Source organism: Osmerus mordax, unplaced genomic scaffold (genome assembly GCF_038355195.1).
Source record: "Osmerus mordax isolate fOsmMor3 unplaced genomic scaffold, fOsmMor3.pri Scaffold_201, whole genome shotgun sequence".
Taxonomy (NCBI): domain Eukaryota; kingdom Metazoa; phylum Chordata; class Actinopteri; order Osmeriformes; family Osmeridae; genus Osmerus; species Osmerus mordax.
The window spans coordinates 10,001-22,500 of NW_027120513.1; the positions used below are offsets into that span (position 1 = coordinate 10,001).

At 38.0% G+C, this 12,500-nt stretch overlaps 2 non-coding genes across 2 annotated transcripts; both read left to right on the forward strand.

The window, feature by feature from the left end:
* Positions 1-11,888: 11,888 nt before the first annotated feature.
* LOC136939480 (5S ribosomal RNA) lies at positions 11,889-12,007 on the forward strand. Its single transcript, XR_010875862.1, has one exon. It is a non-coding gene; the product is annotated as a 5S ribosomal RNA (ribosomal RNA).
* A 219-nt stretch (positions 12,008-12,226) lies between these two features.
* On the forward strand, positions 12,227-12,345 carry LOC136939491 (5S ribosomal RNA). Its single transcript, XR_010875863.1, has one exon. It is a non-coding gene; the product is annotated as a 5S ribosomal RNA (ribosomal RNA).
* The last annotated feature ends 155 nt before the right edge of the window (positions 12,346-12,500 follow it).

Here is a 12,500-nt window from a genome sequence, read left to right on the forward strand (position 1 = left end):
GCAATAAAAGAATGAAAGTCTCAAAACTCGGAATCTAATGACTAAATCTTGTCAAGTAGCATGGATTAGGTGCTTTACAGTTGATTTTGGTCAGTGTGGCCCGTTTTAGCCTGAAATCTAAGTCAAAGTCATGTAATGTGAACCAGTACAATGCCAAATACTATAAATGCATTGAAAACGGCTATTAAGGACCTGAAGAGCACTTTAAAGCAATAAAAGAATGAAAGTCTCATAACTCGGAATCCAATGGCTAAATCTTGTCAAGTAGAATGGATTAAGTGATTTACAGTTGGTTTTGGTCAGTGTGGCCTGTTTTAGGGAAATCTAAGTCAAAGTCATGTAACGTGAACCAGTACAATGCCAAATAGTGTAAATGCTTTGAAAACGGCTATTAAGGAGCTGAAAAGCACGTTAAAGCAATAAAAGAATGAAAGTCTCAAAACTCGGAATCTAATGGCTAAATCTTGTATTTGGTGATTACCAGTTGATTTGAGTCAGTCTGGCCTGTTTTAGGCTGAAATCTAAGTCAAAGTCATCAAATGTGAACCGGTACAATACCAAACACTGTAAATGCATTGAAAACGGCCATTCAGGAGCTGTAATGCACTTTAAAGCAATAAAAGAATTAAAGTCTCAAAACTCGGAATCCAATGGCTAAATCTTGTCAAGTAGCAGGGATTAGGTGATTTACAGTTGGTTTTGGTCAGTGTGGCCTGTTTTAGCCTGAAGTCTAAGTCAAAGTCATGTAATGTGAACCAGTACAATGTCAAATAGTGTAAATGCTTTGAAAACGGCTATTAAGGAGCTGAAAAGCACGTTAAAGCAATAAAAGAATAAAGTCTCAAAACTCGGAATCCAATGGCTAAATCTTGTCAAGTAGCATGGATTAAGTGATTTACAGTTGATTTTGGTCAGTGTGGCCTGTTTTAGGCTGAAATCTAAGTCAAAGTCATGTAATGTGAACCAGTACAATGCCAAACACTGTAAATGTATTGAATACGGCTATTAAGGAGCTGAAAAGCACGTTAAAGCAATAAAAGAATGAAAGTCTCAAAACTCGGAATCTAATGACTAAATCTTGTCAAGTAGCATGATGGATTAGGTGATTTACAGTTGGTTTTGGTTAGTGTGGCCTGTTTTACCCTGAAACCTAAGTCAAAGTCATGTAATGTGAACCGTTACAATGCCAAACACTGTAAATGCATTGAAAACTGCTATTAAGGCGCTGAAAAGCACTTTAAAGCAATAAAATAATGAAAGTCTCAAAACTCGGAATCTAATGACTAAATCTTGTCAAGTAGCATGATGGATTAGGTGATTTACAGTTGGTTTTGGTCAGTGTGGCCTGTTTTAGCCTGAAACCTAAGTCAAAGTCATGTAATGTGAACCGTTACAATGCCAAGCACTGTAAATGCATTGAATACGGCTATTAAGGAGCTGAAAAGCACGTTAAAGCAATAAAAGAATGAAAGTCTCAAAACTCGGAATCTAATGACTAAATCTTGTCAAGTAGCGGAGCCAACTGGAGTCAGTTGCCTGAGCGGTGAGGGAGTCGGGCTAGTAATCCGAAGGTTGCCAGTTCGATTCCCGGTCATGCCAACTGACGTTGTGTCCTTGGGCAAGGCACTTCACCCTACTTGCCTCGGGGGAATGTCCCTGTACTTACTGTAAGTCGCTCTGGATAAGAGCGTCTGCTAAATGACTAAATGTAAATGTTAATGTAAGTAGCATGGATTAAGTGCTTTACAGTTGATTTTGGTCAGTGTGGCCTGTTTTAGGCTGAAATCTAAGTCAAAGTCATGTAATGTGAACCATTACAATGCCAAACACTGTAAATGCATTTAAAACGGCTATTAAGGAGCTGAAAAGCACGTTAAAGCAATAAAAGAATGAAAGTCTCAAAACTCGGAATCTAATGGATAAATCTTGTCAAGTAGCATGGATAAGGTGATTTACAGTTGATTTTGGTCAGTGTGGCCTGTTTTAGCCTCAAATCGAAGTCAAAGTCATGTAACGTGAACCAGTACAATGCCAAACACTGTAAATGCAGTGAATACGGCATCTAAGGAGCTGAAAAGCACGTTAAAACAATAAAAGAATGAAAGTCTCAAAACTCGGAATCCAATGGCTAAATCTTGTATTTGGTGATTACCAGTTGATTTGAGTCAGTCTGGCCTGTTTTAGGCTGAATTCTAAGTCAAAGTCATGTAATGTGAACCAGTACAATGCCAAACACTGTAAATGCATTGAAAACTGCTATTAAGGCGCTGAAGAGCACTTTAAAGCAATAAAAGAATGAAAGTCTCAAAACTCGGAATCTAATGACTAAATCTTGTCAAGTAGCATGGATTAAGTCCTTTACAGTTGATTTTGGTCAGTGTGGCCTGTTTTAGGCTGAAATCTAAGTCAAAGTCATGTAACGTGAACCAGTACAATGCCAAATAGTGTAAATGCTTTGAAAACGGCTATTAAGGAGCTGAAAAGCACGTTAAAGCAATAAAAGAATGAAAGTCTCAAAACTCAGAATCTAATGGCTAAATCTTGTATTTGGTGATTACCAGTTGATTTGAGTCAGTCTGGCCTGTTTTAGGCTGAAATCTAAGTCGCAGTCATGTAATGTGAACCAGTACAATGCCAAACACTGTAAATGCATTGAAAACGGCTATTAAGGAGCTGAAAAGCACGTTAAAGCAATAAAAGAATGAAAGTCTCAAAACTCGGAATCCAATGGCTAAATCTTGTCAAGTAGCAGGGATTAGGTGATTTACAGTTGGTTTTGGTCAACTGTAACGGAATCCAATGGCTAAATCTTGTATTTGGTGATTACCAGTTGATTTGAGTCAGTCTGGCCTGTTTTAGGCTGAATTCTAAGTCAAAGTCATGTAATGTGAACCAGTACAATGCCAAACACTGTAAATGCATTGAAAACTGCTATTAAGGACCTGAAGAGCACTTTAAAGCAATAAAAGAATGAAAGTCTCATAACTCGGAATCCAATGGCTAAATCTTGTCAAGTAGCATGGATTAGGTGCTTTACAGTTGATTTTGGTCAGTGTGGCCTGTTTTAGCCTGAAATCTAAGTCAAAGTCATGTAATGTGAACCAGTACAATGCCAAATACTATAAATGCATTGAAAACGGCTATTAAGGACCTGAAGAGCACTTTAAAGCAATAAAAGAATGAAAGTCTCATAACTCGGAATCCAATGGCTAAATCTTGTCAAGTAGAATGGATTAAGTGATTTACAGTTGGTTTTGGTCAGTGTGGCCTGTTTTAGGGAAATCTAAGTCAAAGTCATGTAACGTGAACCAGTACAATGCCAAATAGTGTAAATGCTTTGAAAACGGCTAATAAGGAGCTGAAGAGCACTTTAAAGCAATAAAAGAATGAAAGTCTCATAACTCGGAATCCAATGGCTAAATCTTGTCAAGTAGAATGGATTAAGTGATTTACAGTTGGTTTTGGTCAGTGTGGCCTGTTTTAGGGAAATCTAAGTCAAAGTCATGTAACGTGAACCAGTACAATGCCAAATAGTGTAAATGCTTTGAAAACGGCTATTAAGGACCTGAAAAGCACGTTAAAGCAATAAAAGAATGAAAGTCTCAAAACTCGGAATCTAATGACTAAATCTTGTCAAGTAGCATGGATTAAGTGCTTTACAGTTGATTTTGGTCAGTGTGGCCTGTTTTAGGCTGAAATCTAAGTCAAAGTCATGTAACGTGAACCAGTACAATGCCAAATACTGTAAATGCATTGAAAACGGCTATTAAGGACCTGGAAGAGCACTTTAAAGCAATAAAAGAATGAAAGTCTCATAACTCGGAATCCAATGGCTAAATCTTGTCAAGTAGAATGGATTAAGTGATTTACAGTTGGTTTTGGTCACTGTGGCCTGTTTTAGGGAAATCTAAGTCAAAGTCATGTAATGTGAACCAGTACAATGCCAAACACTGTGAATGCAGTGAAAACGGCTAAAGGAGCTGAAAAGCACGTTAAAGCAATAAAAGAATGAAAGTCTCAAAACTCGGAATCCAATGGCTAAATCTTGTATTTGGTGATTACCAGTTGATTTGAGTCAGTCTGGCCTGTTTTAGGCTGAATTCTAAGTCAAAGTCATGTAATGTGAACCAGCACAATGCCAAACACTGTAAATGCATTGAAAACGGCCATTCAGGAGCTGGAAAGCACGTTAAAGCAATAAAAGAATGAAAGTCTCAAAACTCGGAATCTAATGACTAAATCTTGTCAAGTAGCATGGATTAGGTGCTTTACAGTTGATTTTGGTCAGTGTGGCCTGTTTTAGCCTGAAATCTAAGTCAAAGTCATGTAATGTGAACCAGTACAATGCCAAATACTGTAAATGCATTGAAAACGGCCATTCAGGAGCTGAAAAGCACGTTAAAGCAATAAAAGAATAAAGTCTCAAAACTCGGAATCCAATGGCTAAATCTTGTCAAGTAGCATGGATTAAGTGATTTACAGTTGATTTTGGTCAGTGTGGCCTGTTTTAGGCTGAAATCTAAGTCAAAGTCATGTAACGTGAACCAGTACAATGCCAAATACTGTAAATGCATTGAAAACGGCTATTAAGGACCTGAAGAGCACTTTAAAGCAATAAAAGAATGAAAGTCTCAAAACTCGGAATCCAATGGCTAAATCTTGTCAAGTAGCATGGATTAAGTGATTTACAGTTGATTTTGGTCAGTGTGGCCTGTTTTAGGCTGAAATCTAAGTCAAAGTCATGTAACGTGAACCAGTACAATGCCAAACACTGTAAATGCATTGAAAACGGCTATTAAGGAGCTGAATAGCACGTTAAAGCAATAAAAGAATGAAAGTCTCAAAACTCGGAATCCAATGGCTAAATCTTGTCAAGTAGCAGGGATTAGGTGATTTACAGTTGGTTTTGGTCAGTGTGGCCTGTTTTAGCCTGAAGTCTAAGTCAAAGTCATGTAAAGTGAACCAGTACAATGTCAAATAGTGTAAATGCTTTGAAAACTGCTATTAAGGAGCTGAAAAGCACGTTAAAGCAATAAAAGAATAAAGTCTCAAAACTCGGAATCCAATGGCTAAATCTTGTCAAGTAGCATGGATTAAGTGATTTACAGTTGATTTTGGTCAGTGTGGCCTGTTTTAGGCGGAAATCTAAGTCAAAGTCATGTAACGTGAACCAGTACAATGCCAAATACTGTAAATGCATTGAAATCGGCTATTAAGGACCTGAAGAGCACTTTAAAGCAATAAAAGAATGAAAGTCTCAAAACTCGGAATCTAATGGATAAATCTTGTCAAGTAGCATGGATAAGGTGATTTACAGTTGATTTTGGTCAGTGTGGCCTGTTTTAGCCTGAAATCGAAGTCAAAGTCATGTAACGTGAACCAGTACAATGCCAAACACTGTAAATGCAGTGAATACGGCATCTAAGGAGCTGAAAAGCACGTTAAAACAATAAAAGAATGAAAGTCTCAAAACTCGGAATCCAATGGCTAAATCTTGTATTTGGTGATTACCAGTTGATTTGAGTCAGTCTGGCCTGTTTTAGGCTGAATTCTAAGTCAAAGTCATGTAATGTGAACCAGTACAATGCCAAACACTGTAAATGCATTGAAAACTGCTATTAAGGCGCTGAAGAGCACTTTAAAGCAATAAAAGAATGAAAGTCTCAAAACTCGGAATCTAATGACTAAATCTTGTCAAGTAGCATGGATTAAGTGCTTTACAGTTGATTTGAGTCAGTCTGGCCTGTTTTAGGCTGAAATCTAAGTCGCAGTCATGTAATGTGAACCAGTACAATGCCAAACACTGTAAATGCATTGAAAACGGCTATTAAGGAGCTGAAAAGCACGTTAAAGCAATAAAAGAATGAAAGTCTCAAAACTCGGAATCCAATGGCTAAATCTTGTCAAGTAGCAGGGATTAGGTGATTTACAGTTGGTTTTGGTCAGTGTGGCCTGTTTTAGCCTGAAGTCTAAGTCAAAGTCATGTAATGTGAACCAGTACAATGTCAAATAGTGTAAATGCTTTGAAAACTGCTATTAAGGAGCTGAAAAGCACGTTAAAGCAATAAAAGAATAAAGTCTCAAAACTCGGAATCCAATGGCTAAATCTTGTCAAGTAGCATGGATTAAGTGATTTACAGTTGATTTTGGTCAGTGTGGCCTGTTTTAGGCTGAAATCTAAGTCAAAGTCATGTAACGTGAACCAGTACAATGCCAAATACTGTAAATGCATTGAAATCGGCTATTAAGGACCTGAAGAGCACTTTAAAGCAATAAAAGAATAAAAGTCTCAAAACTCGGAATCTAATGGATAAATCTTGTCAAGTAGCATGGATAAGGTGATTTACAGTTGGTTTTGGTCACTGTGGCCTGTTTTAGGGAAATCTAAGTCAAAGTCATGTAATGTGAACCAGTACAATGCCAAACACTGTGAATGCAGTGAAAACGGCTAAAGGAGCTGAAAAGCACGTTAAAGCAATAAAAGAATGAAAGTCTCAAAACTCGGAATCCAATGGCTAAATCTTGTATTTGGTGATTACCAGTTGATTTGAGTCAGTCTGGCCTGTTTTAGGCTGAATTCTAAGTCAAAGTCATGTAATGTGAACCAGTACAATGCCAAATACTGTAAATGCATTGAAAACGGCCATTCAGGAGCTGTAAAGCACGTTAAAGCAATAAAAGAATTAAAGTCTCAAAACTCGGAATCCAATGGCTAAATCTTGTCAAGTAGCATGGATTAGGTGCTTTACAGTTGATTTTGGTCAGTGTGGCCTGTTTTAGCCTGAAATCTAAGTCAAAGTCATGTAATGTGAACCAGTACAATGCCAAATACTGTAAATGCATTGAAAACGGCCATTCAGGAGCTGTAAAGCACGTTAAAGCAATAAAAGAATTAAAGTCTCAAAACTCGGAATCCAATGGCTAAATCTTGTCAAGTAGCAGGGATTAGGTGATTTACAGTTGGTTTTGGTCAGTGTGGCCTGTTTTAGCCTGAAGTCTAAGTCAAAGTCATGTAATGTGAACCAGTACAATGTCAAATAGTGTAAATGCTTTGAAAACTGCTATTAAGGAGCTGAAAAGCACGTTAAAGCAATAAAAGAATAAAGTCTCAAAACTCGGAATCCAATGGCTAAATCTTGTCAAGTAGCATGGATTAAGTGATTTACAGTTGATTTTGGTCAGTGTGGCCTGTTTTAGGCTGAAATCTAAGTCAAAGTCATGTAACGTGAACCAGTACAATGCCAAATACTGTAAATGCATTGAAAACGGCTATTAAGGAGCTGAAAAGCACGTTAAAGCAATAAAAGAATAAAGTCTCAAAACTCGGAATCCAATGGCTAAATCTTGTCAAGTAGCATGGATTAAGTGATTTACAGTTGATTTTGGTCAGTGTGGCCTGTTTTAGGCTGAAATCTAAGTCAAAGTCATGTAACGTGAACCAGTACAATGCCAAACACTGTATATGCATTGAAAACGGCTATTAAGGAGCTGAATAGCACTTTAAAGCAATAAAAGAATGAAAGTCTCAAAACTCGGAATCCAATGGCTAAATCTTGTCAAGTAGCAGGGATTAGGTGATTTACAGTTGGTTTTGGTCAGTGTGGCCTGTTTTAGCCTGAAGTCAAAGTCAAAGTCATGTAAAGTGAACCAGTACAATGTCAAATAGTGTAAATGCTTTGAAAACTGCTATTAAGGAGCTGAAAAGCACGTTAAAGCAATAAAAGAATAAAGTCTCAAAACTCGGAATCCAATGGCTAAATCTTGTCAAGTAGCATGGATTAAGTGATTTACAGTTGATTTTGGTCAGTGTGGCCTGTTTTAGGCTGAAATCTAAGTCAAAGTCATGTAACGTGAACCAGTACAATGCCAAATACTGTAAATGCAGTGAATACGGCATCTAAGGAGCTGAAAAGCACGTTAAAGCAATAAAAGAATAAAGTCTCAAAACTCGGAATCCAATGGCTAAATCTTGTCAAGTAGCAGGGATTAGGTGATTTACAGTTGGTTTTGGTCAGTGTGGCCTGTTTTAGGCTGAAATCTAAGTCAAAGTCATGTAATGTGAACCAGTACAATGCCAAACACTGTAAATGCATTGAAAACTGCTATTAAGGCGCTGAAGAGCACTTTAAAGCAATAAAAGAATGAAAGTCTCATAACTCGGAATCCAATGGCTAAATCTTGTCAAGTAGCATGGATTAAGTGATTTACAGTTGATTTTGGTCAGTGTGGCCTGTTTTAGGCTGAAATCTAAGTCAAAGTCATGTAATGTGAACCAGTACAATGCCAAACACTGTAAATGCAGTGAAAACGGCATCTACGGAGCTGAAAAGCACGTTAAAGCAATAAAAGAATGAAAGTCTCAAAACTCGGAATCCAATGGCTAAATCTTGTATTTGGTGATTACCAGTTGATTTGAGTCAGTCTGGCCTGTTTTAGGCTAAATTCTAAGTCAAAGTCATGTAATGTGAACCAGTACAATGCCAAACACTGTAAATGCATTGAAAACTGCTATTAAGGCGCTGAAGAGCACTTTAAAGCAATAAAAGAATGAAAGTCTCATAACTCGGAATCCAATGGCTAAATCTTGTCAAGTAGCATGGATTAAGTGATTTACAGTTGATTTTGGTCAGTGTGGCCTGTTTTAGCCTGAAACCTAAGTCAAAGTCATGTAATGTGAACCGTTACAATGCCAAATACTGTAAATGCATTGAAAACGGCTATTAAGGACCTGAAGAGCACTTTAAAGCAATAAAAGAATGAAAGTCTCATAACTCGGAATCCAATGGCTAAATCTTGTCAAGTAGAATGGATTAAGTGATTTACAGTTGGTTTTGGTCAGTGTGGCCTGTTTTAGGGAAATCTAAGTCAAAGTCATGTAACGTGAACCAGTACAATGCCAAACACTGTAAATGCAGTGAAAACGGCATCTAAGGAGCTGAAAAGCACGTTAAAGCAATAAAAGAATGAAAGTCTCAAAACTCGGAATCCAATGGCTAAATCTTGTATTTGGTGATTACCAGTTGATTTGAGTCAGTCTGGCCTGTTTTAGGCTGAATTCTAAGTCAAAGTCATGTAACGTGAACCAGTACAATGCCAAACACTGTAAATGCAGTGAAAACGGCATCTAAGGAGCTGAAAAGCACGTTAAAGCAATAAAAGAATGAAAGTCTCAAAACTCGGAATCCAATGGCTAAATCTTGTATTTGGTGATTACCAGTTGATTTGAGTCAGTCTGGCCTGTTTTAGGCTGAATTCTAAGTCAAAGTCATGTAATGTGAACCAGTACAATGCCAAACACTGTAAATGCATTGAAAACTGCTATTAAGGCGCTGAAGAGCACTTTAAAGCAATAAAAGAATGAAAGTCTCAAAACTCGGAATCTAATGACTAAATCTTGTATTTGGTGATTACCAGTTGATTTGAGTCAGTCTGGCCTGTTTTAGGCTGAATTCTAAGTCAAAGTCATGTAACGTGAACCAGTACAATGCCAAACACTGTAAATGCAGTGAAAACGGCATCTAAGGAGCTGAAAAGCACGTTAAAGCAATAAAAGAATGAAAGTCTCAAAACTCGGAATCCAATGGCTAAATCTTGTATTTGGTGATTACCAGTTGATTTGAGTCAGTCTGGCCTGTTTTAGGCTGAATTCTAAGTCAAAGTCATGTAATGTGAACCAGTACAATGCCAAACACTGTAAATGCATTGAAAACTGCTATTAAGGCGCTGAAGAGCACTTTAAAGCAATAAAAGAATGAAAGTCTCAAAACTCGGAATCTGATGGCTAAATCTTGTCAAGTAGCATGGATTAAGTGATTTACAGTTGATTTTGGTCAGTGTGGCCTGTTTTAGCCTGAAACCTAAGTCAAAGTCATGTAATGTGAACCGTTACAATGCCAAACACTGTAAATGCATTGAAAACTGCTATTAAGGCGCTGAAAAGCACTTTAAAGCAATAAAAGAATGAAAGTCTCAAAACTCGGAATCTAATGACTAAATCTTATCAAGTAGCATGATGGATTAGGTGATTTACAGTTGGTTTTGGTCAGTGTGGCCTGTTTTAGGCTGAAATCTAAGTCAAAGTCATGTAACGTGAACCAGTACAATGCCAAATACTGTAAATGCATTGAAAACGGCTATTAAGGACCTGAAGAGCACTTTAAAGCAATAAAAGAATGAAAGTCTCATAACTCGGAATCCAATGGCTAAATCTTGTCAAGTAGAATGGATTAAGTGATTTACAGTTGGTTTTGGTCAGTGTGGCCTGTTTTAGGGAAATCTAAGTCAAAGTCATGTAACGTGAACCAGTACAATGCCAAATAGTGTAAATGCTTTGAAAACGGCTATTAAGGAGCTGAAAAGCACGTTAAAGCAATAAAAGAATGAAAGTCTCAAAACTCGGAATCTAATGACTAAATCTTATCAAGTAGCATGATGGATTAGGTGATTTACAGTTGGTTTTGGTCAGTGTGGCCTGTTTTAGGCTGAAATCTAAGTCAAAGTCATGTAACGTGAACCAGTACAATGCCAAACACTGTAAATGCATTGAAAACGGCTATTAAGGAGCTGAAAAGCACGTTAAAGCAATAAAAGAATGAAAGTCTCAAAACTCGGAATCCAATGGCTAAATCTTGTATTTGGTGATTACCAGTTGATTTGAGTCAGTCTGGCCTGTTTTAGGCTGAATTCTAAGTCAAAGTCATGTAATGTGAACCAGTACAATGCCAAACACTGTAAATGCAGTGAAAACGACATCTACGGAGCTGAAAAGCACGTTAAAGCAATAAAAGAATGAAAGTCTCAAAACTCGGAATCTAATGACTAAATCTTGTCAAGTAGCATGGATTAGGTGCTTTACAGTTGATTTTGGTCAGTGTGGCCCGTTTTAGCCTGAAATCTAAGTCAAAGTCATGTAATGTGAACCAGTACAATGCCAAATACTATAAATGCATTGAAAACGGCTATTAAGGACCTGAAGAGCACTTTAAAGCAATAAAAGAATGAAAGTCTCATAACTCGGAATCCAATGGCTAAATCTTGTCAAGTAGAATGGATTAAGTGATTTACAGTTGGTTTTGGTCAGTGTGGCCTGTTTTAGGGAAATCTAAGTCAAAGTCATGTAATGTGAACCAGTACAATGCCAAATACTATAAATGCATTGAAAACGGCTATTAAGGACCTGAAGAGCACTTTAAAGCAATAAAAGAATGAAAGTCTCATAACTCGGAATCCAATGGCTAAATCTTGTCAAGTAGAATGGATTAAGTGATTTACAGTTGGTTTTGGTCAGTGTGGCCTGTTTTAGGGAAATCTAAGTCAAAGTCATGTAACGTGAACCAGTACAATGCCAAATAGTGTAAATGCTTTGAAAACGGCTATTAAGGAGCTGAAAAGCACGTTAAAGCAATAAAAGAATGAAAGTCTCAAAACTCGGAATCTAATGGCTAAATCTTGTATTTGGTGATTACCAGTTGATTTGAGTCAGTCTGGCCTGTTTTAGGCTGAAATCTAAGTCAAAGTCATCAAATGTGAACCGGTACAATACCAAACACTGTAAATGCATTGAAAACGGCCATTCAGGAGCTGTAATGCACTTTAAAGCAATAAAAGAATTAAAGTCTCAAAACTCGGAATCCAATGGCTAAATCTTGTCAAGTAGCAGGGATTAGGTGATTTACAGTTGGTTTTGGTCAGTGTGGCCTGTTTTAGGCTGAAATCTAAGTCAAAGTCATGTAATGTGAACCACAATGCCAAACACTGTGAATGCACTGTGAGCTGAAAAGCACGTTAAAGCAATAAAAGAATGAAAGTCTCAAAACTCGGAATCTAATGGCTAAATCTTGATTGTCAAATCTGAATATGAATAAGTAGCCTATGGTTGTCAACGTATTTCGTACGGCCAAACCAGCATGGCAACGCCCGATCTCGTCCGATCTCGGAAGCTAAGCAGGGTTGGGCCTGGTTAGTACTTGGATGGGAGACCGCCTGGGAATACCAGGTGCTGTATGCTCTTTTGCTCACTTGCAATATGCACAAGTAGTCCTTCATGAAAGGGGCTGGAAGCTGCTTTCATATTGCCGAGAGAGAGAGAGAGAGAGAGAGAGAGAGAGAGAGAGAGAGAGAGAGAGAGAGAGAGGGAGAGAGAGAGCGAGCGAGCGAGAGAGACCACCTTGGATTGTTAAATACCAAATCTGGTTATGAATAAGTAGCCTATGGTTGTCAACGTATTCCGTACGGCCAAACCAGCATGGCAACGCCCGATCTCGTCCGATCTCGGAAGCTAAGCAGGGTTGGGCCTGGTTAGTACTTGGATGGGAGACCGCCTGGGAATACCAGGTGCTGTATGCTCTTTTGCTCACTTGCAATATGCACAAGTAGTCCTTCATGAAAGGGGCTGGAAGCTGCTTTCATATTGCCGAGAGAGGGAGAGAGAGAGAGAGAGAGAGAGAGAGAGAGAGAGAGCGAGCGAGAGAGACCACCTTGGATTGTCAAATACCAAATCT